General features: G+C 45.1%; 1 protein-coding gene across 8 annotated transcripts in view; it reads right to left on the minus strand.

The window, feature by feature from the left end:
• The window catches only part of ERCC4 (ERCC excision repair 4, endonuclease catalytic subunit), a 73,880-nt gene that overhangs the window by 17,230 nt on the left and 32,143 nt on the right, over nt 1-24,507 (minus strand). For 6 of the 8 annotated variants that reach the window (XM_042971077.1, XM_042971076.1, XM_042971078.1 and 3 more), the window contains exons 12-16: nt 21,774-21,911; nt 16,642-16,740; nt 15,915-16,094; nt 11,517-11,624; nt 868-935 (exon numbers count right to left, since the gene is read on the minus strand). The gene's annotated coding sequence lies outside the window, so the exon portion shown is untranslated. Of the gene's footprint in view, nt 1-867; nt 936-11,516; nt 11,625-15,914; nt 16,095-16,539; nt 16,741-21,773; nt 21,912-24,507 lie in introns of those variants that run through there. The other 2 variants (XM_042971081.1, XM_042971074.1) reach the window with 2 other exon arrangements.

A 24,507-nucleotide genomic window follows, 5' to 3' on the forward strand; every position in this document is an offset into this window, starting at 1 on the left:
AATTAAACAAACAGTGCCTATAAATAGGGCAGGATACACTCAGCTCAGTGTCACTGAAAGGTCCTTTTCACAGGGACAGATGCGCTAAATGGATGTTCTCAGGTTACCCCGCTGGTACTACGTGAAAAAGGGTTGTCCTTTTTCTTGTTAAGTGTGGTCCAGGAGCGAAGCAGGTGAGTCAGACATTGGGATTTGGCCTGATCCTGTCTCCTTCGTTTCTTTTTTTCTAAATTCTCATTCACGTTATAACCGAGAGGGAGCCGGAGAGGAAGGATGTCACTCTATAAGCGCCCTGGCTGGACAATTTGGCATTTCCCTCGGGGAATGGGTCCTGGCTCAGGTTGTATTTGACAGAGTGTTCTGGTCTTTTAGATTAGATTGCAAACTCCCTAAGGGAAGGGACCAAATGGTAGACTTTCCTCTTGGTTTCTCCCATGCTGCCAAACACAGAGATGGCTAGGGTTTCCATGGCAGACCTGGAGCTACGAATTAAACGGACTGTCCTCAGGCATGGGGACCTGTCTGGTAGGGACCAAGGCAGCCTGTGTTCCAAGCCTGCTATGGCTTTGCTCTGCCTCTCACTGGGTAGTGCGCTTGAGCTGTGCAGTGATCACATCACCGTGACAGACAAGTTGGGGTGGAAAGACCTGGAACAACTGTGAAGAGACATCAAGCAACGGGGCAACCAAGTCAAATCACCGGAGGGACAACAGTGATCACCGAATCGGCACTTGGCCGGCTCATTCCAAGCACTGTTCTAGAACATCGCAACAGCTCACTTAATCTTTCTAAAAACCCCTATGACTTAAGGACCATGATGATCTCTATTTTACAGATGAAGAAAGTGAGGCACCGGTTGAGTATTACCTTGCTCGAGGTCAGACGGCTGGTGAGTCAGGATGGGGAGTCAGGCAGTTGAGCTCAAGAGCAGCCTCCTGGAATCAAAATTAAGTGCGCAGAGTCTGTATCTGTCAGTTTTATTGCCTGGGTCCGGACCACGCCCGGAACTCCCTGTCAGCATGGGATCGAGGTCAGGCCAATGACCCTGAATCTCAGGACTTCTTCTGGGAATGCTAGGCACAAGACACACGGACCTTCCCTGTGGATTGGCACGGGAGGTGGGCACCTCGCAAGGGCCACAGCCATCTGGCCGCTCCAGGAGGAACGTGGCTGAGAACGAAATCAGCGCTGAGAAAAACAGGTCCTGGTGATGGTCTTCGAACCCTGAGTCCAGCTGCACTTAAAGGTGGACCAGCCCTTCAGCCTTGAGCTTTCAGGAGCCAGTATCTCCCCTCTGCTGTTGTAAGCCAGTCAAGGCTGATTTCCTATCATGTGCAGCTGACAGAGTCCCTAACCGAGCCAGCCGGCCCCTAATAAAGCATGATTTGGCCAAACCAACAGCCCAACCCCACCCACAAGTGATAGCTCTTTCCTCGCCCTGTTGGAATCTTCCAGAAACACGTACCAGCCTGCTTCCGTGCACTTGCACAATGGCTCCTTTCTCTGTTTACTGAAATCCCAAACACTCTGCTGAGGCCTCCCCCACAGTATCCGTCAGAATTACCTACCGCTTTGCTTGGTTACCACAGTATGGAACTTAGGTGCTTACTTAGCCCTTAGCCTATTCTGCCTTGAGATAGTTATTTACAAGTCATCATTAACATGCATTGAACGCACAAGCTCAGCTCGGCGAGGGGGTTCAGAGCCAAGACCATCAGCACGTAGCTGAGCTCTTTCTAAGCGTCGGGCACTCCGCTCAGCGCTTGGCACTGAGCATTTATGTGGCTGCATCTCCTAAAAAAAACCCTACAGGGCAGCTACGAATGAGATCCCCACTTGACACATAATAGGATGGTAAGTTAGGAGGTTCCGGCAAGACTCGGAGATTTGAACAGAAATTGCAAAGCGAGTGGCCAGGTGTGGATGTAGGTTTTTCCCAGCAAAGACTCGACAACCAGTTTCAAATACTAATCCCTCATTCACAAACCCCTAAACCACAAAGAAGATGTAAAAGACTCAATAGGTATGAAGAGAGGATTTTACTACTTTTTTTTTTACAAACACCATGCTGTCACCCACCTCCCAACACACACACACACACACACACACACACACACACACGTATGTGAGCAAGGTGGGGGTGTTTAACCTATTTGTGCATCTCAAGCCTGGGGAGAGTGGCTTCTTTGAGATACTATGGAGAGTCTGATGAGCCACCCTGTTGCTGCAGAGATGGAGACAAAGGGAACCGTGCCTGACTCACTTCTGAGAAGTCCAGAGGGTGAGAGACGTGGCCAGGAAGTTTATGAGCCCAACGCTCATTCTGGCGAAGACTGTACATGTTTTCCTGCGGCCTCACGTGAGCAAGCTGCCTAATGGGTCACCTTAGAGAGTGTCTCGCAGGGCGGCCTAGAAGGGCCTTGAGCCCTCATCAGACAGAGGCTGGAGGCGGATCATCAGACTCGGAGGAGTGTTAGTGAGTCCCTGGTGTGAGTTACCCTGTCAATGCTGGGGACTGTCCAGCACCCGCCCATTACCCCATATGATACTTGAGCATACCGAGAGGGGACGACACCATCTTTGGGTTCTAGTAGTCAAGTAGGTACTCCACCCACCCACCCACCCTCATTTTGCCTTACATCTTCTCTCTTCCAACCTCTTGTGTGTACATTTTGGGGGAAGACAGTGTCTATTTCCTTCTTCCTGAAGGCCAGCGGCCCATTATGGTGGGCCTCAGGTGGAGGAAGAGGAGAGGAGGCTTATTTTTAAATAAAGTTTGAAGTGTTGATTAACATACTGGACACGACACTCTGATTTGGGAAATGAGACTAATCTGTGACCTAGAAATCATAGGACTTTAATTAAAAAATTAGGCATGAAAAGCAAAGTCATGGTGCCTGCCTGAAGTTTTCATGCACGGCCAGGACAAGGATGTACCCCACTGAAATTTGAAAGAGCTAAGATGCGTCAAAAGTAAAGTTGCCTTGATGGCCTCACCTCATGAGCTCTCCTAGATAGAAGGCCAGATGGGGTAAGTGACCTGCTCGGGGTCACAGAGCCAGTAAAAAGGCAGAACTGCGTTCTTAACCACAGTGCTATGCTGTTTCTACACTCCAGGAAATTACTGTCTCTCCTGCCTATTCTTATCTTATTTTTCTCAAATTACCTCCCTTTGCCTCCATGTATCATACATGGCCCTGGACCAGTGTTGACAGAAGCAGGGTATGATCAGAGGTGGGTAAGGTTATCCAAGGATGACGTCATTCAAGAACATGCTTCAAAGACCAGTGAATCCCTGAGCACCACATCTGGAGAATTTCCTGTCTCCATCTACCTCGATGCTTTGATGATGACTTAAGACACTATTGGTATATTATTTTTTTTAATTTTTAATGTTTATTTATTTTTGAGAGAGAGAGAGAGTGAGCATGAGCGGGGAGGGGCAGAGAGAAAGGGACACACAATCTGAAGCAGGCTCCAGGCTGAGCCGTCAGCACAGAGCCCGATGTGGGACTCGAACCCATGAACCGTGAGATCATGACCTAAGCCGATGTCAGACGCTTAACCGACTGAGCCACCCAGGCGCCCAAGACGCTATTGGTATTATTAACACAACATTGAACCTTACTAAGTTCCAGGCATCATGCTAAGTACTTTTCACACGTTTTCTGATTAAATCCTAGCAGCCCTGTGGAAAGGATCCTCCTGCGCATTATTCCTGTTTACACAGGAGGCAACTGAGGCTTGGAGCACCTTGCACAGGTTTCATGGCCAGCCAACAGAGGTCTGAGCCTACAGCCTGCATGCCTGGGCATCATAAGGCACTCAGCACATGCCTGGAACCCCCCAGCCACCTTCGCACCAAGCCTGCCAGGAGTTACCTGATTCTATGCCTACTCACTAAAACGGACCCTCTATCAGCATTTCTGTTGGTTTCCAAGAAGTTTATTCGATTGGATCCAATCACACAGGGCTCTTGGGTCTTGATTTTTCTGGAGCAAAACATGTTACTTGCTTGGGGCGCAGGCAGAAGGATACGACCTGTGGTTATAAGGGTAGTGACAGGATATGGGTCTTCTCTACCATTTGAGATGGGAATCCATGGGCCCCAGTCTGAAGCAGAAGCCAATATCCAATAGAACTTGGTGACCACAGTATGGATCTCTCTAGACCTGTGATCTATCCCACTGTGACATCAAGTAAAGCCTGTGCCTAAATTGTTCACCTCCTCCCCCAATGGGGATGTCTCAAAAATCTATCCGTAATTAACAGTATCTCAATGGAAACTAATGTAGTAGTTGCGAATGCAGGCTTGGGAGTCGGAGTGCCTTGGTTCCATTTATTAGCTATGAATCCTCCCCCCAGGCACTTCATTTCTGACCTTTGAGGTTGGTAAAATAGTGATAATAGTATCTTCCTCTTAGTATTTGTGAAAAGCCATCAATCTGTTCACAGATATTCCAATTCCCCTTCCTCTCTAGGTATGTGATAAAATCAATATTATACTTTTTATGCACTTTGAAGCGAACCACACCCGTGTGACTTGCCCGCCAGTGAAATGATGACAGTGATTTCCTGCCACCAGGGGGAAGCTTTGCAAGCTGGTGTGCGGTTTGCTTTTTAACTTCAGGGGTTCCTAGCAGCCTGGGTCCCTGAGTGTCTGTGATGAGCACAAACCCTCCTCCCTGGTTCTAATCATCACTGGATACGTAGCATGAGTGAGAAACACATCTTTGTTGTTTTAAGCCAATGAGGTTTGGGGGTTGTTTCTTACTGCCATCACCTAGCCTATCCTGACTAATACACTGTTGGTGGGAGGGAGGATTCAATTAAAAACAAAACAAAACAAAAAAGCAAGCACAACTAAGATACTGCCATGCACCCACAAGAATGGCTGTAATCAGGAAAACAGACAATGGCAAGTGTTAGCAAAGATGCGGAGAAAGCCGGTGCCTCCTATATTGCTGGCGGGAATGTAAAATAGCGCAGCTACTTTGGAAAACAGCTTGACAGTTTCTTAAAAAGTGAAACATAAGCTCACGTACCACCCGGCACTTCAACCAAGTATCTGCCCCAAAGAAATGAAAGGTATGTCCACGCACAGGCTTGGATGTGGGTGTGTTCCCAGCAGCGTCATTCATGGTAGCTACGAAGCTGGAGCAAACCAGATGGCCATCATCCGGTACCTAGATACACAACACGCGGTCTATCCTTACAAGGTCATACTACTCAGCAATAAAAAAGGAACAAAATGCCAATACATGCTACCACAGAGACAAACCTCGGCAACATATGGAGTGAAAAGAATCCAGATGTAAGATCATGGATTGAAAGATTCAATTTCTCTGAAGTGTACAGAGAAGGCAATTTTTTTTTAATTTTTTTTTTAACGTTTATTTATTTTTGAGACAGAAAGAGACAGAGCATGAACGGGGGAGGGGCAGAGAGAGAGGGAGACACAGAATTGGAAGCAGGCTCCAGGCTCTGAGCCATCAGCCCAAAGCCCGACGCGGGACTCGAACTCACAGACCGCGAGATCGTGACCTGAGTTGAAGTCGGACACTTAACCGACTGAGCCACCCAGGTGCCCCCAGAGAAGGCAATTTTGTAGACACAGCAAGCAGTTCCGTGGTTGCCTGGGACTGAGAGGGACAGTGGGAATTGACTGCAATTAGGTTTGAGGTGGCGTTGGGAAGTGACGGAATGTTCTAGAACCGGATTGTGATAGTGACTGCACAACTCTATACATGTTCTGAAAATCAGTGAGTTGTACACTCACAATGGGCCAATCTAACGGTATATAAATTCTACTCCAATAAAGCTGTTAAAAAAATGAAGTAAGCGGCAGTATCTGGCACATAGGGAAAGATCAGTAGACGTTTGTTATTATGTATCATTTTAGGAATGGGAGTCTAGGACTGAGACTCTGCAATGAACTGATGAGGAGTAAAGATCTACATCCACTGAAGAAGGGAGGTCCGGCAGTTGACCTTTGTGTTTCCATCCCCAAACTTTGTATTTCCTCTATACTGACCACTACCTGCAAAAGGCCCAGGGGATATTTACAGTACCAACTGCTGGAAAGATGGGAGTCCCGTCCTTGACTAGAATCTTAGTTTGTTCAGGCTGCTATAACAGAGTATCAAGGTCGGGTGATTTATAAATAATGGAAACTTATTGTTCATAGTTCTGGAGCTTGGAAGTCCAAGGTCAAGGTGCTGATAGATTTAGTGTAAGGTGAGGGCCTACTTCCTGGTTCATATATGGTCATCCTCTCTGTATCCTCCCATGGCAGAAGGGGTGAGAAAGCTCTCTGGGGTCCCTTTTCTAAGGGCACTAATCCCATTCATGAGGGCTCTACCCTCATGACCTAGACTCCTCCCAAAGATCCCATCTGGGCTACATCACACTGGGGATTCGTTTTCTTTCTTTATTTAAAAAAAATCAATCAATCAATTAATTAAAACACAACACAGAGAGAAATCATGAGTGGCGGAGGGGCCAAAAGAGAGAGGGAGAGAGAGAATCTCAAGCAGGCTTTGTGCTGTCTGCCCAGAGCCCAAGGCGGGGGCTCGATCCCACGAGTCGTGAGATCACGATCTGAGCCGAAATCAACAGTTGGACGCTTAACGGACTGAGCCACTCAGGCACCCTGGGGATTAGTTTTCAAGCTATGAATTTTAAGGGACACAAACATTCAATCTATAGCAATTAGGGACCATGTGGGCCCTCTGGTTAGCAGGAAGCATCAGCAGAAAAGCAGTGATGCATTATCTGCTCACCCGGCTTTCTGGATGCACAGCCAGGTCCCCATCAGAGAAGCGCGTGCGTGGTCGTTTCTATTTCCAGGCACTTCTCCCCACCTACAACATTCTCACAGTGTGTTCATCTCTCTGGCTACTCCTTGGAGAAAAGAGAAAGCTTGAATGATTTTGTAATTAAATAAAACAATGTTTAAAAGTGAGCAATTAAGCCCTGAGATAAAAACTAAGGAAATAGGGGCGCCTGGGGGGCTCTGTCAGTTGAGCGTCCGACTTTGGCCCAGGTCATGATCTCATAGTTCATGAGTTTGAGCCCTGCGTCAGGCTCTGGGCTGATGGCTCAGAGCCTGGATCCCGCTTTGGATTCTGTGTCTCCCTCTCTCTCTGCCCCTCCCCTGCTCACGCTATCTCTCTCTCTCTCTCTCTCTCTCTCTCTCTCTCTCTCTCTCTCAAAATTAAATAAACCTTAAAAAAAAAAAAACAAAGAAAATAACTCTACAGATGGCAGAAGGAAAGAATGAAAAGTAAAAAAAGCAGATGTAAGCAAGTTAGAAAACAGAAAAACAATAGGGGTTGGTAAGAAAAATCAAAGACCTAATTCTTTTAAAAGACCAATAAAAGAGAGAAACTTCTGGCAAGGTTGCATAAGGAAAACAAAATACAAATAAATAGTGCTAGATTGAGTCTAAAAGGGACTAGAAACAAAGACATGGAAGGAGATTAAGCTAACGAAGAGCCTATGTTGAAATTTATGCTGATAAAATATTAGCCAAAATAAGACCACATAATTCACTCAAGAGCAGGCAGAGAAAACCCAAGTAGACAAAAAGTCATAAAGGAGACTGCTAAAGAAGTCTTGGGCACTGTGATGAAACGTGTGTGCTCCGATGATTTGGGGGGTGGGGGGCAAATTCCGGCAAACCTCAAGGTAAGAGATAATTTCTACGTGATTTAGTTGTTCCTAGGGACTGAGAAAGTTTAAAAGTGTCCTAATTAGTTCTACAAATCTAACCCAACCCTGATAAACAAATACTGAGAAGAGAGGAAGAGAGAGACAGAAACGCTATGGGAGAGAACGAGAATATTATAGACCAAACCTACGTAGGGATAGCGGGCTACACTGCCTGGTGTCCGTCCCCCCCCCCCCCCCGCCATCCACATCCACCCGGAACCTCAGAATGTGACCTTATTTAGAAATAGGGTCTTTTATTTGGGGGGGGAGGGGCAGAGAGAGAGGGATAGAGCAAGAATCCTAAGCAGGCTCTGTAATGTCAGCGCAGAGCCTGATGCAGGGCTCGAACTCACGAACCGTGAGATCATGACCTGAGCCAAGATCAAGAGTCAGATGCTTAACCGACGGGGTGGGGGGGCCCTAGGCACCCCCCCCCCCAGACATAGTTATTAAGATGAGCTCCTACTGGATTAGGGTAGGCCTAAACACAATGACTGGTGTCCTTCTAAGAAGAGGAGAGGACACACAGGGACAGAAGAAAGAGGCCATGTGAATGCCGAGACAGAGATTGGAGTGACACAGCCATGTGGCAGGAACTTCAAGCATTTCTGGCAGCCACCAGAAGCTGGAAGAAGCAAGGAAGGTTCTCCCTTAGAGCTCTGGAAGGCACACGGCCCTGGTGACGGCCTGATTTTGGACTGCTGGCCTTCAAACTATGGAGAGCTGTTAAAGCATATATTTGCTCCCCAGTTTGTGGTATTTTGTTATGGCAGCACTAGGAGACCCATATAGATAGGGAGGTAAGGATTCCCCTATTTCTTTGGTGACTTCAGTCTATTTGTGTTACAAAAGTCCCAGCACTGCTTCCTGTTGCAGTCTCGCCCAGATGGCCTCGAAGGGTAGCCTCAGCAGTGGGCTTCCCCCAAGCAACTGTGGGGCCAGGGGGCCATATGCCATATGGCTAAAGTATTTAAAGCTATAAATAAAACTGTGTTTAAAAATTATTAAACCGGGTGCCTGGGTGGCTCAGTCAGTCAGTTAAGTGTCTGAGTGTGGCTCAGGTCACGATTCGTTGAGTTCAAGCCCCGTTTTGGGCTCTCTGTTGTCAGCAGTGTGGAACCTTCTTCAGATTCTCTGCCCCTCCCCTTCTCTCTTTGCCCCTCCCCTCCTCTCTGCCGCTCCCCCTTCCCCTCCTGCACACGCGCTCCCTTTTCCTCTCAAAAATAAATAAGAACTTAAAAAAAAAAATTGTTCTACTTCTCCGATGATGAATGTATTTTCCTAACCACTTGGGGACCCAAGCTTGGATTTATAATTCTTTCAAGCTCCTTGGTGGTCTGAAATATTATTGTTGTAAAGACACTTGAATGCCCTTTCCTCATGGCTCCTGGCTCCTTCCTACATCATAACGGGCCTTGTGGGAATACTGCGGACACTCCAGCCCACGTGTCCGGGCTTCGTCTGTACTCCACACAACCCACTGTGCTTGGTCACTGGTCAGGCCCAGGGGTGCAAATGTCTGTAGTGTGGTTCTCCCTGGGGAGGATGGACCTAGGAAAGAGGCCGGCACCAGTGCTGGGTACAGGCTAGCACCATTTAGGTAGAAAATTCTGGGTCCTGGCTATTCAGAACATGGTCTAGAAGGCAGGGGACACGCAGGCCCCCAGAATTCCCAACCTAGATAGGTCTGCGCTTACTTGCAGGGCCTGTGGTGTCCCCACCTGCTGGGGAGGAGTGTGGCGAAAAGAGGGATGGAGCAAAGCCCTATAAAGCCGCCCGGGGCCGGGTCTAAGGGAGTGGCTGCTTAGCACTTTGTCACACTGCCCCAAAAGATCCAACCCAACAGCACATTGAAGACAAGTAGATAATTCATTAATAGTTTGGTGGGACATCAGAGAAAGGAACCACGTTTCAAGCCACAGCAGATACTCTTACACGTCTCTGTCCTGTTGTTTAAGGTCTTCTCCCAATCACAGAGCCTCTAAAAAACAAGATTTCTTAACATTTACTTGTTTTTGAGAGAGACAGAGAGAGAGAGAGGCAGAGCATGAGTCGGGGAGGGGCAGAGAGAGAGGGAGACACAGAATCCAAAGCAAGCTCCAGGCTCTGAGCTGTCAGCACAGAGCCCGACGCGGGGCTTGAACCCATAGACCGTGAGATCATGACCTGAGCCGAAGCCGGACGCTTAACTGACTGAGCCACCCAGGCACCCCCAAAATAAGATTTCTTTATGGAGAACAATCTAGCTTTAACCTCGTTCCCCCAGCAAAACAAAAGCCAAGCCATCATCTACCAATGCACAAGCATATCTAGTGGGTGTGATAAAGTGTGACGGCCCCTCCCTTCCCTCAAAGCAGCATATTACACTATTTACCACAGGAGATCAAGTAGGGGACAGTGGCAGTATGAGACAGAGGGGCAATAGGTGAATCTTGCTGCTAAAAAAAAAAACCAGTTGAGTGCCTCCTATTTCGTAATCATTAAATAAAACAGAAGATGGAACACGACTGTATATTTAAAAGAATGATATAACATGACTGAGTACAGTTTAATTCCATCAGTCACAAATGCAAGGATAGTTCAATAATAGAAAATGTATGGATTCATCACACAGGTCACAGAAGAAAACCATATCAGCTAACAGAAGTCAACTTTCTTTCTTCCTGCAATACTCCTATTAAGCCGGACAGAGGCTAGGGTGCCTGGGTGGTTCCATCAGTTAAGTGTCTGACGTCGGTTGAGGTCATGATTTCACAGCTTGTGAGTTCGAGCCCCGTGTCGGGCTCTGTTCTGACAGCTCAGAGCCTGGAACCTGCTTCGGATTCTGTGTCTCTCTCTCTCTCTGCCCCTTCCCCACTCGTGCTCTGTCTCTCTCTCTCTCTCAAGAATAAAATAAACATTAAAAAAATTTTTAATTGGACAGAGTCAGAGGCTTAATATGAAGAATAATAAACCCAAGAGACTACGAAAAGGCTAACTGGTCAAATAATTGGAGGCACTTTTGCTAATTTAATAAAAGATAAGGCAAGAACGTTTAGTAGTCCAACTCAATATATTCTTAAATTCTGGAAGCTTCAGCTAAAGTGGGGCACATTGTGAGCCTGGGTTGAACCTAACTGTCAGTCTACATTTGACTTGCCTGATGTTTAAAAACGTTGAATTCATTTTCAACATTTAAGATTCTTACAGATTTCACATTAGAAATGATCTTTGGCATACTTTTTTTTTTTTTTTTTTTTTTTTTTAAATCTGACCATCTGTCAACATGAGAGCTATTCCCCAAACAGCAAAAATTGGCTGGAGCTAAGTATGGACTTCCCCCTTGAGAAAAGATCTGTGTTCTGTTTGCCAAAGGCCTCAGTTTGGCCCAACTCATGCATTAATGTTACCTGCCTGGGCCCATGGGCATCTGAATTCTCCAACCCATGCTGGAGAATGGGTAAGAATAAGAAATAGAGAAATAGAGATAAGAAATAGAGAAAGAGGCATAAATATTGAAAAGGGGACAAAATTACCATTATTATTATTATTTTTTAAACCCACCCCAGCGCCTTCCTCTTGGGTGGGGTTGCAATTTTTTTTTTAAGTTTATTTATCTTGAGAGTGAGAGAAAGAGAGAGAGAGTGCATGAGTAAGGGAGGGGCAGAGAGAAGGGGAGAGAGAATCCCAAGGAGGCTCCACACTCAGGGCAGAGAACGATACAGGGCTCAATGTTATGACCAACGTCAAGACCTGGCTGCTTAACTGATCGAGCCACCCAGGCACCCCTACTATTATTATTTTTGAATGCAATGATGGCCTACCTGTATTATCCAAAGGAACCAGCCGAGAAAATGTTAAGATGAGTTAGAGCTCTGCGAGGTAGCCAGTTATAAAAGCCGTAAACGTTAATGCCGCAGAATGATGAGAGGCTGGGGGAGGAAAGGGAGTATAATCACAGTCTGCAATGGCAACAAATAACTTTGAATTAACTTGGCAAGAAATGCGTCAAGGATTTATAGGACTCAAACCACCAAATCCTACCAAAGAACCAAAAAACCCCGACTTCGACACAAGTAAAGTAAAACGAGCCATTTTCCCAACATTGTAAGGGTGTCTATTATCACCCAAAGAACATAAGTGTAACGTAATTCTAATAAAAATCAAAACATAACATTTGTTAGAAACTTGACCCCAAATGTCCATCCGGAAGGATAAGTGCTTATGGATGGCCAGTTAGCCAATAAAAATTCCAAAAAGCATAATGTTAGGGAGGTATCTGTCCAAAAATGTATACCCAAACTTATTATGAAATGATAATTAAACTCACAAGGTCTTATATAGGCACAATCCTCATAACAGGAACAGAATTAGAAGCAAAGACCATATTCAAATATAAATATAAATACAGGAGGACAAAGGTGCTAATTTGCACTAGCAAGTAAAGAAAATATTCTTTCAACAAATGGTGCTGGCAGCTGGCTAACCATTTTGAACAAAGTTAGCTCCATCACCACCTGACATGAGTTGTCAATGGAACAGAGATGGAAATGTAAAGAAAGAGAGAAAGAGAGGAAGAAAGAAAGAAGAAGAGAAAGAAAGAAAGAAAGAAAGAAAGAAAGAAAGAAAGAAAGAAAGAAAGAAAAAGAAAACCAGAAGAAAATTTAGGCTTTCAGTTGAAAAGCCTATATATTGGGATATATATTCTCCAATGAAAAGGGAATTTTGAAAATACTGAAAGATTTGACAACATAGGCAATTTTGAAAATCTGAAAGGCAAAAAAGCATAGAAAAAAGGACAAAAGACAAATTTAGAAAAATGTACGTAATGCTCATGAACTTTAAAACCCTCCACAGATAGAACTTGCACAAATAAATAAGAGAAAGAACACTTGATGGATAAAAGGGGGAATAGACACCAATACACAACTCACACACACACACACACACACACACACACGCACACACAAATACATACTCAAGAACAAATGGCCAGAAAACATGAAAAAACTGAACCTCATCGTCACTGAAGAAATATGCACTAAGTAAAATGGCACTTGAACTTGGCGTACTGATGATAAAAGGCACAACAATACTATTGTTAGTGAGGTTGTGGGAGAGAATAGGTCATCTTACATTCTGCTAATGTGAATATGAGTGAATAAAACCTTTTTGGAGAGCAATTCAGCTGTAAGTATCATGAAGTAAAAACATGTTCTTACTCATTAGGAATTCCCACTTACAGAATTTATCCTGAGAACATGATCATGGATGTGTGCAAAGTTTTAGTGTAATTAAAAGATGCTCATTTCATCATTGCTTCTAATAGCGAGTAATTGGAAATGTAAGGGTCAACAGTATGGAACTGGTTTAATAATGCCCAAGGCTGAAAGGAGTGTGTAAGAGCAGTAGTCAGCATCCATTAGGATTTGTTGGTGGCTGTGAGGCACACTTGGTGAATATTCTAGATTTTACCCACAAAAGGAGATACTCTGTACCCCTCAGATCATGGTGTGGACAAATATTTCTTACACTGGGAAAATGGGATACGATGTTAAGCAAAATAACCAATCCCTCCCCCCCACAAAAACCCTTAAAAAATAGCATCTACAAGAAGATTCCATTTTTAATGGAATATAATACATATGTAAGGAAAGATATAAAAAAGTCTAGAATACACATCAAAATGCTAGAAATCATAATTCTGGCTAGTCAAATTAGACATCATTTTGCCTACCCTTATTTTCTAGTAACTGCACAAGACTCTAAGTATAATTTTGTTAGCAGAAGTTCATTGTATTTTTTTTAATGTTTATTTATTCTTAGAAGACAGGCAGAGAGTGGGAGTGGGAGAGGGGCAAAGAGAGAGGGAAGAAACAGAGAATCCCAAGCAGGCTCCACGCTGTCAGTGCAAAGCCTGATGCGGAGCTCCGACTCAAGAACCATGAGATCATGACCTGAGCCGAAGTCGGATGCTTGACCCACTGAGCCACCCAGGCGCCCCTTAAAGGACTTCTTAAGTGAAAAGCATTAATTATAGAAGACTGATACAGTTTTCCTATTTTAAGAACTTGGATTCATCAGGAGATACCTTAAAGAAAGTGAAAAGATCTAAATTAAAAATAAATAAATTAATTAATTAATTAAAAAAAAAAGAAAGTGAAAAGAAGTACAAAGGCTCAGCATGAGATTATATGAAGGGCTCCTTTAATGAGAAGAACGCATACAATGGTAGAAAAATGAGCGAAAAAATATTGATATTTCTCAGGAGATATGAGACATATTTGGCAGATCGCATAGTAGTTGAAAATGCCAGTCAGGACCCTATGAGGTTCTTTTTCATACACACTCCAGCAGTGACAGTCCAGGGTGTCAGGGAGGGTGTGGATCCACCCGCCGGCATACACATTGCTGACACACAGTGTGGGTCCGCACAACTTCAGTACCCAGGTTGGCATTGTGCCCTAAAGCTGAGCATACATACACTGTCCGACGTGGCGATTTTGCTCCGAGGTACGTACCCAAGAGGAATGTTCGTACCCGTGTAAGACCAGGTACGAGGATGTTCATAAAAGAACTGTTTACGATATGGAGCATCGGTGCGCCGTCCAGACAACGAGTACCGAGAGGATCGGTGGGGTCGACTGGGGTATATTCAGAGAATGCAATACTACAGAGAGGCCAGAAACAAGTGAATGACAGTAACATGCACAGCAGGTTGGATCTTACCAACATAGGTCCCACCAAGTTACATACGACATGGTATCTTTTTTTTTTTTAATGAAGTTAAGAATCACACACACACACCACACTTTCAGCAATACATATAACGCACATAAGAAATTTAGTTTAGTTCTGAAACTAAATTTAAGAAAAGCAAGGGAATACTGAACACAGAAATCAGGATGAGGGTTCATTTTGGTTTTGGAGGAGCAGGGTCATAGAGTCGGGAGGGTGGACCTTATAGGGTTAGACGTAGGTTATAATCTTCTCATCAAAGCTCTAGCATTTTGCAAGAGGGACGGTAGCTTCGTGAGTACTTTTCTGCATTATTAAGAATAACAGTCGGGGCGCCTGGGTGGTTCAGTCGGTTAAGCGTCCAACTTCAGCTCAGGTCATGATCTCACCACTGGTGAGTTTGAGCCCTGCGTCGGGCTCTGGGCTGACAGCTCAGAGCCTGGAGCCTGTTTCCGATTCCGTGTGTGTGTGTGTGTGTGTGTGTGTGTGTGTGTCTCTCTGCCCTTCTCCCACTTACAATCTGTCTCTTTCTCTCAAAAACAAATAAACATTAAAAATAAAAATCTAGGGGGGCCTGGGTGGTTCAGTCAGTTAAGCGTCCGACTTTGGCTCAGATCATGATCTCGCGGTCCGTGAGTTCAAGCCCCGCGTTGGGCTCTGTGCTGACAGCTCAGAGCCTGGAGCCTGTTTCAGATTCTGTGTCTCCCTCTCTCTCTGACCCTCCCCCGTTCATGCTCTGTCTCTCTCTGTCTCAAAAATAGGTAAATGTTAAAAAAAATTTTTTTTTTAATAACAATCTAAATCAAAGCAAGTTGTGCATGGATTGGTGGTGAGTGTGTTTCATAAACCAAGATTATGATTACTCCAATTCTGGGTAGCGAGAATCCAGTTAAGAAAAAAAAAACCCCATCTATTTTAAACAAAAGTTAGAATGTGGTAAGAGAAACAAGATTATTAATTAGAGAAATCCCACAAAGCTTGGATTGGGATGACAGACTGAAGATGCCATTGGAAGGGACAGAGCAAAGGCTAGGAGCACCTACTAAGAGCCGCATTACCAAGGTATCTTCTAAAGGGCCCTAAGGAGTAAAAACGTTAAACAGACCTACCTGGAGAACGTTTTTCCTTTTGTAACAATTCTCTCCCATTTCAAAAGTACCCTCTGGCACCACTCAGCGACACCAGTATCTAGCCGGAAAGATCCTGAACAATGCAGACGCGGGTCCTTGGCTTTTCAAGACAACTAAAGTCTCTCGCCTGCTCGAAAGACCCGTCTCACGCTATCTCACTCCTACAAGGCATTAAATGTGAAATAAGGCCTTTTGCCTGGCAACGTGCCACGATGTATAGTCTTACCACTTCTGGAACCTGTGCTCCCCACAGCCCAGAACTCGGTAATGCATATCACAGCACTTTGAAAGTTCGGTCATTTCCAGGCAATGAGCGGGTTTTTGTTTTTGTTTTTAATAAGAGTAACACTTTACCGTAATTCCATTGTTATAAATACAAACTCTGGCTCTGCTTTTTGGACTCCAAGACGGGGAAAAAACGTCCTGTAACTCCAGTCTATGGGTCACATTCCATATTCCACATTCCACAGTAGGCCCTTCAGGAACATTTGCTGAGGAAACTGGCATTGTTTGCCAAATCATAACATGAAGACCCTGGATGTCAAGAGAAAACACCTGTCGGGAGAAACATTCTTCCTACAGGTTGTATTTATCCAGCAAAAACAAAAACAAAAACAAAAAAGATCTAAAAAGGTATGAATATATGTATGGGAGTATGGGATTACGGGAGCAAAACGAATTGTTGGAATTTGGTTCTGCCTTTGGAGATTAAGGACACACATAGCCATTATATGTGAGATCAGCTGCTGTGGGCAAAGACGTACCTTCAAAGTATACACGGAATCCAGGGAGTCAGAAAATAACACACACACATACCCGTCCACCACCCACGACCCCCACACACATACTCAAATGATCTCGTACGCACTCATATGCACACATACACACACACGACTCTCCCCACCTCCCCACAGTCTCTCACACACACATTTAGTGACAGCGACTGACTGAGAGATTAGGAAATGAAGACAACCCCCTCCAACGTTAATGACCCTTTTGTTAAAGATGACAGCCGGATCCCCCCACTTTGATGTGTACCCTGAATTTCTTCACCCAAAGACAGCAACAGGAAAAGACATACAGAAACATGAAAGAAATAGGTAAGGCCTTTTCCTTAAGCAGTCAGAAGCAGGTATTTGTAAGATGAGTCACTTTTCCTGCCCACTTGAGAGCATAGTATCTGAAAGGAGAAAAATGTCAATTGCTTTTTGGAAGAAATGCATCAGCGAGCCCACGAGCAAACACGTGTCCCTATTTTCCTAACTGAGGTCGTCGGCTTTTATATCGGGGCCACCCCTCCTCTGCTCGCTGCTTTCTTTGGCTTCACCCCACCCGCCCGGCTACTTGGTTCTTTTCCACCATCTAAGCACATACATGTTCGTTTCCCTCTGAATTCACTCGTGCTCTGGTGGCCAAGCGTTAGGTCATTCACGTGTGCAGGATCTGTCGGCACAGCCCGTCCTCGGAGCTCCCGACTGCAGTCATGCAGCTGGCCTGACCTGACTTGTATGGGCTGAAATATGAAGGCACCCAGGGCATAAACAGCCTCCTGCATTCTGCTGGCAGCCGGGGAGGCGGCGAGGAGCAGGTACATCGAGGGGGCTTATTTCTCCTTTTGCTCCTGCCATCTGCCCCGACTCCAAATTTGTTGCCAGTGCTCCCTCTCCCTACCGCCTTCCTTCGGGAGAAATAAATAACTCGCCTACCAACACACACTCTGAGGGTTGGGATCGGCCTACCAGCATGAGGTTCCGTTCAGGTGCGGGCACCCTGTCTGGGTTTGCACCGAAATGCAAAGCAACAGAAGGGTACTGATAAGGGAGTGAGGGGGTGTGCAGGCAGCTTCATGATAATTCATAATAAAAATGGGTTGGCCAGGGTTTTTTTTTTTTTTTTTTTCCCCTCCTCACTAACTTGTTAACTGTATTTCTTCTTAAAAACCTTTGCAGTGAAGGGGCATCTGGGTGGCTCAGTCGGCTGAGCCTCTGACTTTTGGGTTCAGCTCAGGTCATAATCTCAAGGTTCCTGGGATCTAGCCCCGTGTAGGGCTCTGTGCCGAGAGCGCAAGGCCTACTTGGGATTCTCTCTTTCCCTCTCTCTCTGCCCCTCCCCAGCTTGTGCACGCTCTCTCTCTCTCTCAAAATAAATAAATTAAAAAAAAAAAAATTAAAAAAAATCTTTGAGGTGTAGTTCACATACAATAAACTGCACATACTTAAGGTGCACCCTTGGATGATTTATTGGCAGGTGTGTATGTTGTGAAACCATTGCGGCCAGATTGCAAATGCTTCCATCATCAACTCTAAATGGGTCCTTGTGCAGGCGGCCAGTTTTATTTGGAAGCCTTTTTGGTTTTTTGTGGGGGGAGCATTTGACCTCATCTAGAAGCCCAGGGCTCACTGTGGGGGGGGGGGTCACTGATTGTATTTAAGAAATCACCTCTTCTGCGAGGGGGAAAAAAAATCCCTTCCACCCAACAAAAGACTTGCGACTTCCAGTGTGACTCACCCTCAGGCCTGGGGCACATACTCGGGCTCTGATAAGAGGCAGTCGATCTGTCCTCCGTTTGTTTATAATGAGTCATGCTGGAAACAGGCAGCTACTTTTCTTCTCTCCCATGTCACGGTTAGGCAAGAATCAGAGGCAGATACACCCCCATTCAAAGTGCGGTCGGCCTTAAAGCGTCCAGCGACTCCAGTGAAGCTGGTTTAAGGAGCTGTGACTCGATGGGGACCCCTACTGGTGGAGACAGGGAGCGCCGCGTCCCGGAGTTGAGGCCTTGCTTCCTCGCCCCGGACAGATCCCGTAGGAAGTTACAGATTTGCAAGAGGAACGGGAAGGACCGGCTGAGTTTTCTGTGCATCCTGCCCAACCCCCGATTATTAGTGACAGAGTCGGGCGTGAGTCACAACCTTCAGCCTATGCCCACACTGGAGCGATTAACCACATAATTGCTTCAGCGATGGACCTTCTTCCAGCTACAACCCCCATCCCTCCCACCCCCGTGGTCGGGCTCTAGGCCCTGAGCCAGCCGTCTTCAGCCGCATGAATTGTGAAGGCCCAGGTTCAAAAAACCGAAGTTTCTATTATTCTTTTAGACAAGGCCTCCTCGGCCCCGATCGAAAATTCCTACACACAAGTCCTGATGGGAGGCACGCGGGATGTGCCAACCAGAATTAATGTCGCGATCAAATCAACATAAAGCAGATTTATCTGCTGTTTCCGTGTATTGCGGCAAAGCGCTGTTTGGGGAAGAAATCACCATAGCAACCCAGCCGCCCCAGTTACAGTAAGCTCAGGGCGACCAAAATAAAAATCCTTCCCAGTCTTAGGATTGGCTGGGAGAGCTACTGAACATCCACTTTGTTTGCAGACGACTGTAGCCAGCATACATTTTGGTTTCATAGTTCACTGCAAGGGATGCTTTAAAGAATAATAAAACTCCACAGCCAGGTTACAAATGGAGGGGTTCTAGGCCATCCCCCCCTGCCAGTTTAAACGCAAGCAGACCTCACTGCCAAACAGCAGCATTTTGTTGTTAAAACAGGTTTCAGAAAAGGGCTCATTGTGACTTCTTGTGGCCTGCCGGTTCCTTCCCAAGTTGGGGGTACATGGTACTATAAATGTTAGCTTTTAAGACCAGGCAAATCAGGGGCGCCTGGGGTGGCTCAGTCAGTTGAGTGTCTGACTCTTGATGTCGGCTCAGGTCATGATCCCGGGATGGTGGGATTGAGCCCTGCGTGGGGCTCTGTGCTGAGCATGGAACCTGCTTGGGATTTTCTCTCTTCCTCTCTCTCCCCCTCCCCTGCTTGTGCTTTCTCCCACTTTCTCTCTCTTTCTGCCCCCCTCCCCCAAAAGAAGCAGCAAATAGATACAAAAATGGGTTTTCTGTGGTTGTGAAAGGAAAAAAAGTAAAAATCACTTTTGTTTCCCTCCACCCTCAGGACCCCCAACAGTGGGTTTTGCTTCCACTAATGATCTGTTCTCTCTCTAGCATCTTCCTTTTTTTGTTTTTTAATTTTTTTTAATGTTTATTCATTTTTGGGGAGACACAGAGAGACAGGGCATGAGCGGGGGAAGGGCAGAGCGAAACGGAGACACAGAATCAGAAGCAAGCTCCGGGCTCTGAGCTGTCAGCACAAAGCCCGATGCGGGACTCAAACTCACGAACTGTGGGATTATGACCTGAGAGACAAAGTCAGACACTCAACCGGCCGATCCACCCGGGCGCCCTGCATCTTCCTTCTTTGGCTCCACTGCGCTCCTTTCTTCTGATCACCAACACACATGATCACCTTGGGAGTGCTGCTTGCCTGTTCTCCTTGTCTCCAGACTCACCGTACCCCTGTCTGGTGTGTGCCCTTGGGATCCCAGGAACCCCTGCCCAGGATGCCCTCTCGTCACAGTGTGAGGCCACCAGCGCGTCCAAACTCAGCTCCCAGCCCTGTGGGTCTCCCTTGAAGTTCTCTGCCGCTTTTGATTCTGGTGGCTGCTACACATTGAGGATCTTCTAAGAGTCTGCCTCCTCTATGCTCTCACTCCCAAGATTTGGGCATTTTCTAATTTTCTCTTGCATCTTTCTCTGTGTTAACCATTTATCTGATGCCTTCGGTTCTCACTTCCGTGCAGAGGTCAACTGCACCTTGAATTGAGACTGTCTGCCTATCGGCTATCTTGAAATCGACTTGGTCAAAACTGAACTTCACTTTCTTTCCAACACAATGGGGTCCTTCTGCAGACTCTTTGTTTCTGTTCACAGCATCATCGTTTTCTGAGCCTGGGACACCTGGGTGGCTCATTCGGTTGAGCATCTGACTCTTGGTTTAGGCACAGGTCATGATCTGGCGGTTCATGAGTTCGACTCCCGCACTGGCTTCTGTGCTGGCGGCATGGGGCCTGCTTGGAATTCAGTCTCTCCCCTTCTCTCTGCCCCTCCCCTCCCCTGCTCTCACTCTCTCTCAAAATAAATAAATAAACTTTAATGACAACAACAAAAAAAACCCCAGAACTTCATTTTCTTTCCAACACGGCTGGGTCCTCTTTGGTTCTGTTCAAGGCATCATCATTTTCTGAGCCTGGGCTTAAAGGCAAGTGTTTAGACTCCCTGGCATTGACTTTCTTTGCCATTCCCCTTCGATGCCTATTCAATTTCTGTCCTTCTTTCCATTTCCAAAGCTATAATCTTCGTTCTGGCTGTCATTCTCTATTGCTTGGGTTATTACAAAGCCTTCTGAATGGCCTTTCCACCTCCAGTCCTTCCTTCTAGGTAGAAAGGGGCCGCAGAAGGAAAGGGGGCCGTGGAGTTTGAGTCCCGCCTCTGCTGCTTATTTCCTCTGTGACTTTCAATTCTTGCTCTCTCAATCTTACCGGCCCCATTACCAAAGCAGGGATGTTCCCTGCTTCAGGGCGTGAGGACGTACCTAAAATATCTGGCACACTGTAAGTGCTCAATTAATATTTCCATTTCAAACTCGCTACTCCCAGGCTGCAGTTGTAAAACAGACTTCTTGCTCACGCCCTTCCCTTATTTGAGCATTTCTTTTTCTATGAAAATAAGAACGCCTCGAGCCTAGCACTTGAGACCCCTAGGATATGTCTCCAGCGAATTGCCCCAACTCTGCCGTTCTCGACTCCTTCTTTTAAACACCACCATTTTCTCCATGTCTTTGCTAAAGCTCTTGCACATGGACATGCATGCTCCGCCCTTCCCTCTGAGGCCATGCTAGATCCCTACAGCCAGATGCGGCATCTTCCTCTGACCTCCAAAGCACTTCTACTTCTCTCGTGCATCTGAATTGTTTTAGTCGCTTGGGTTCTTTCTCTGACTTGCCTTCACTGCAAGGCTGAATGTCCCTTGATGGCATGTGCTGTTACGGCATCGAACCCAGAGCTGGCCCTCTGCCCTCTGCAGGAAACGCCTTACGCTGAAAACGAAAACAAACCTGCCCAGTCATGCTTCTCTTAGTCTACTGAACTATCTTCTTCCCTGAGCTTCGGTTGGGCGTCCCCCTACCCAGAAACAAAGTTGCACAGAGAAGCAAATCTCTCAGTGAAAGGCACGCACTGACACCAAATTCTGTTGGAAAAGGGTCCCCAAAGATCATCATCTTAAATATACTGTGCCGCTGCCGTTCCATCAGACCTGGTCTATTTACTGTTTTCATGAATCCCGGGAAACTCCCTTGGTGGAAATCACAAACTGATTTTGTTTACCTGTCTCCCAGGCCCTTGGGGAGCACTGTTCTTTTCATGTAGAAATATCTTTGTAGGGCAAATGGATCCTTGGGAATATCTAAAATTCCTCTTCTTTCTCATTCATGAATCAGTCTCCCGAACACTCACAGTCAGGGGCTGTAGGGAAACAGAGCTGAGATGAAACATTCAGTTAAGCTTTTGTAAACAGAGAAACAGGGGTCCACAGAGCATCTTAAAATGAGTCTATATTTCTTAAATTTGATCCACTTATAGTCTGTAGTATTAACATCTTAGTTATCAAACCACAGTTCTTAAACATATGCATATGTATATTACCCATCTTCTAGTTTACAAGGTGCAATTTGGGGATGATTGAGGCTGGAAACACGGTTTTATCGTCATATGGAAGCTCATGTTGGCAACACCATTTGCAAAGCATGATTTTTTCAGAAAGTTAGAAACGTGGCTCTCATACAAATAGAAACAACAACAAAAGGGGTCAAAGATTTTATTAGATTCAATGCACGAGGAAACCAGTTAGATGTTAAGACTGATTTGAAGGAAAATTAAAGACCCAGAGATTGGTAGCTGGTCAGATGAATGCGGAAATAAAGTTGCTAATGAATGTAGCACTGGTTCATGTCTCACCAGGCAATAACCTTGCAACACTACTGAACAGGAATGGCTTGTATTGCTTTCAGGTTTTCTACAAGTTAACCTCTAGTCTCATAAAGTTGTGAAATAGTAAGAGGTACGCAGCCATGGAAAATCAGATAATCCCCAGGGAGCATATGCGTCTGGACAACATCCAGCTCTTTTTTACTTTATTTTATTTTTTAAGTAGGCTTCATGTCCCACATGGAGCCCAACGTGGGGCTTGAACTCACAACCCCAAGATCTAGAGTGGAATGCTCCAATGACTAAGCCAGCCAGGAGCCCCGACATCATCCAGCTCAGTAATCTCTGACCTTTTTTCAAATTTTATATACTTGCTTTTGAAACTATTAACTAAGAGAGGCATGAAAACAAACCAATTTGCTTTCTCTGTGACATATTTGTAATGAAATATTTGAAAGTGGGCACAAACCTCTCTCCCCCCACCACTCATCACCATTGTTTCAGCATGGGCTCTGGAGTCAGACTGTTTGAGTTCAAATCAAGGTTCCATCATTTACTGCTGGGTGACCCTGGGCAAATGACTTAACCTCTCTGCTCCTCAGTTCCCCCACCGTAAAAGAGGCTTTTAAATAATAGCACCTTTGTCTTTGTGATGAAAAGAGATCATGCACAAGGGCTCAGTAAATGTGAATTGAATTAAATCACTACTACTAAAAAAAGGTTAATTATTCTACCAGTCTTTATTCCAATATTAAAACATTTTGCAAAATAACCTGTTTTATGCCTTGTTACAAAGGGATCGGTTCTACATTTTAAGACGGAAATGAAAATGACGAAATCCTCAAGATGAGCCAATTAGTAAGCTAATTAAATAATAATTAAACATAAGAGGTTATAATAAATTCTAGATGTGTCGCAAGGATTATTTACTTTCAACTCTGACGCTGAAGGAACAAGAACTTATGAGTCAGGGGCGGCAGGAAATTAATCTCTCTGTTGAGTTAAGATGTTCCAGGCATTGTGCTTAGCACATATTCATTACACGTCAACAAACGAGTGTTTTCAGAAGAATACTCTTTTTCTCCCCCACTCCTTAAGGAAATACGCACAAAATAAAAGGCAGTAAAGGAAAAATAACTGAAAAGAAAAATGTGCTGCAGCCTTAGAAAGTGGGTTTGTCACGCAAGTCAAACGCAGAAGCTGGGGTTTGCAATCATTTATTGTGCACAACAAAAAAGAAAGCACGTTACATATTGTCTTCATTTCTGATTATAGTTACCAACATGTTGGTAAAAACTACCCGCTGGGAACACATGTCCTTTCACTATACATTGTTATTTTTATTTTGCCCACAGAATGCTGAGGAAAACACTGAATAAATACACATTTTATTAAACACACACACACACACACACACACACACACACACACACGCCTCTCGTTACAAATTGATATGAATCAGTCTCCCTTTTGGCTTACATAACCTTAAATTAAAAAAAAAAAAAACAGCAGGGGTGTGACCCACTAAAAACCTGTGGATAAAGACGGTTAAGTACTGAAGTTCAGAATTGGGCAGGAAGTAGCAATAAACCAAAATAGAAAGCAAAATAATTAAGAAAAATGACAACTCGTGTTGAAGTCTGGATACATTTGAATGTATTCAAGACTGAGAAAATAACTTTCCTAAACTGCTGGGTTTTAGGAGGATGTTTCTGGGCTAAACTGAACACAAAAGAGAAGAGAAGTTCCCTAAAGAAGTTTTCTGAGCCAGAGGAAAATCAAATTATGCTTGAAAAACAAAAGCAAAGACTAACAACACTCTGTCTCTCTGCCCCCACCCACTTCTTTGGACTGACTTCGGGGTAGGCTTTCTTGCTGGAGGCCATTTATTAATTCTATATTCTGTTACCTCAACACAACCAAATCTAGACTTAACCCTCTGTGTCCCGATGGATGCATGGATGGGACAATTATTTTCAGTCAAAGTGCTCTCTCTCCTATTTCATACGTGCTGATTTTTTTTATGCAAAAAAGCTAAAAAAATAGTATAATGCCGATCTCAGGTTTTTAAAAAAGGTTTGGAAAAAAGCTAAGCGTGAGTTCATAAGTGAACTAGATATTTACTATTTTGAAA

Source organism: Panthera tigris, chromosome E3 (genome assembly GCF_018350195.1).
Source record: "Panthera tigris isolate Pti1 chromosome E3, P.tigris_Pti1_mat1.1, whole genome shotgun sequence".
NCBI classification, from domain to species: Eukaryota; Metazoa; Chordata; class Mammalia; order Carnivora; family Felidae; genus Panthera; species Panthera tigris.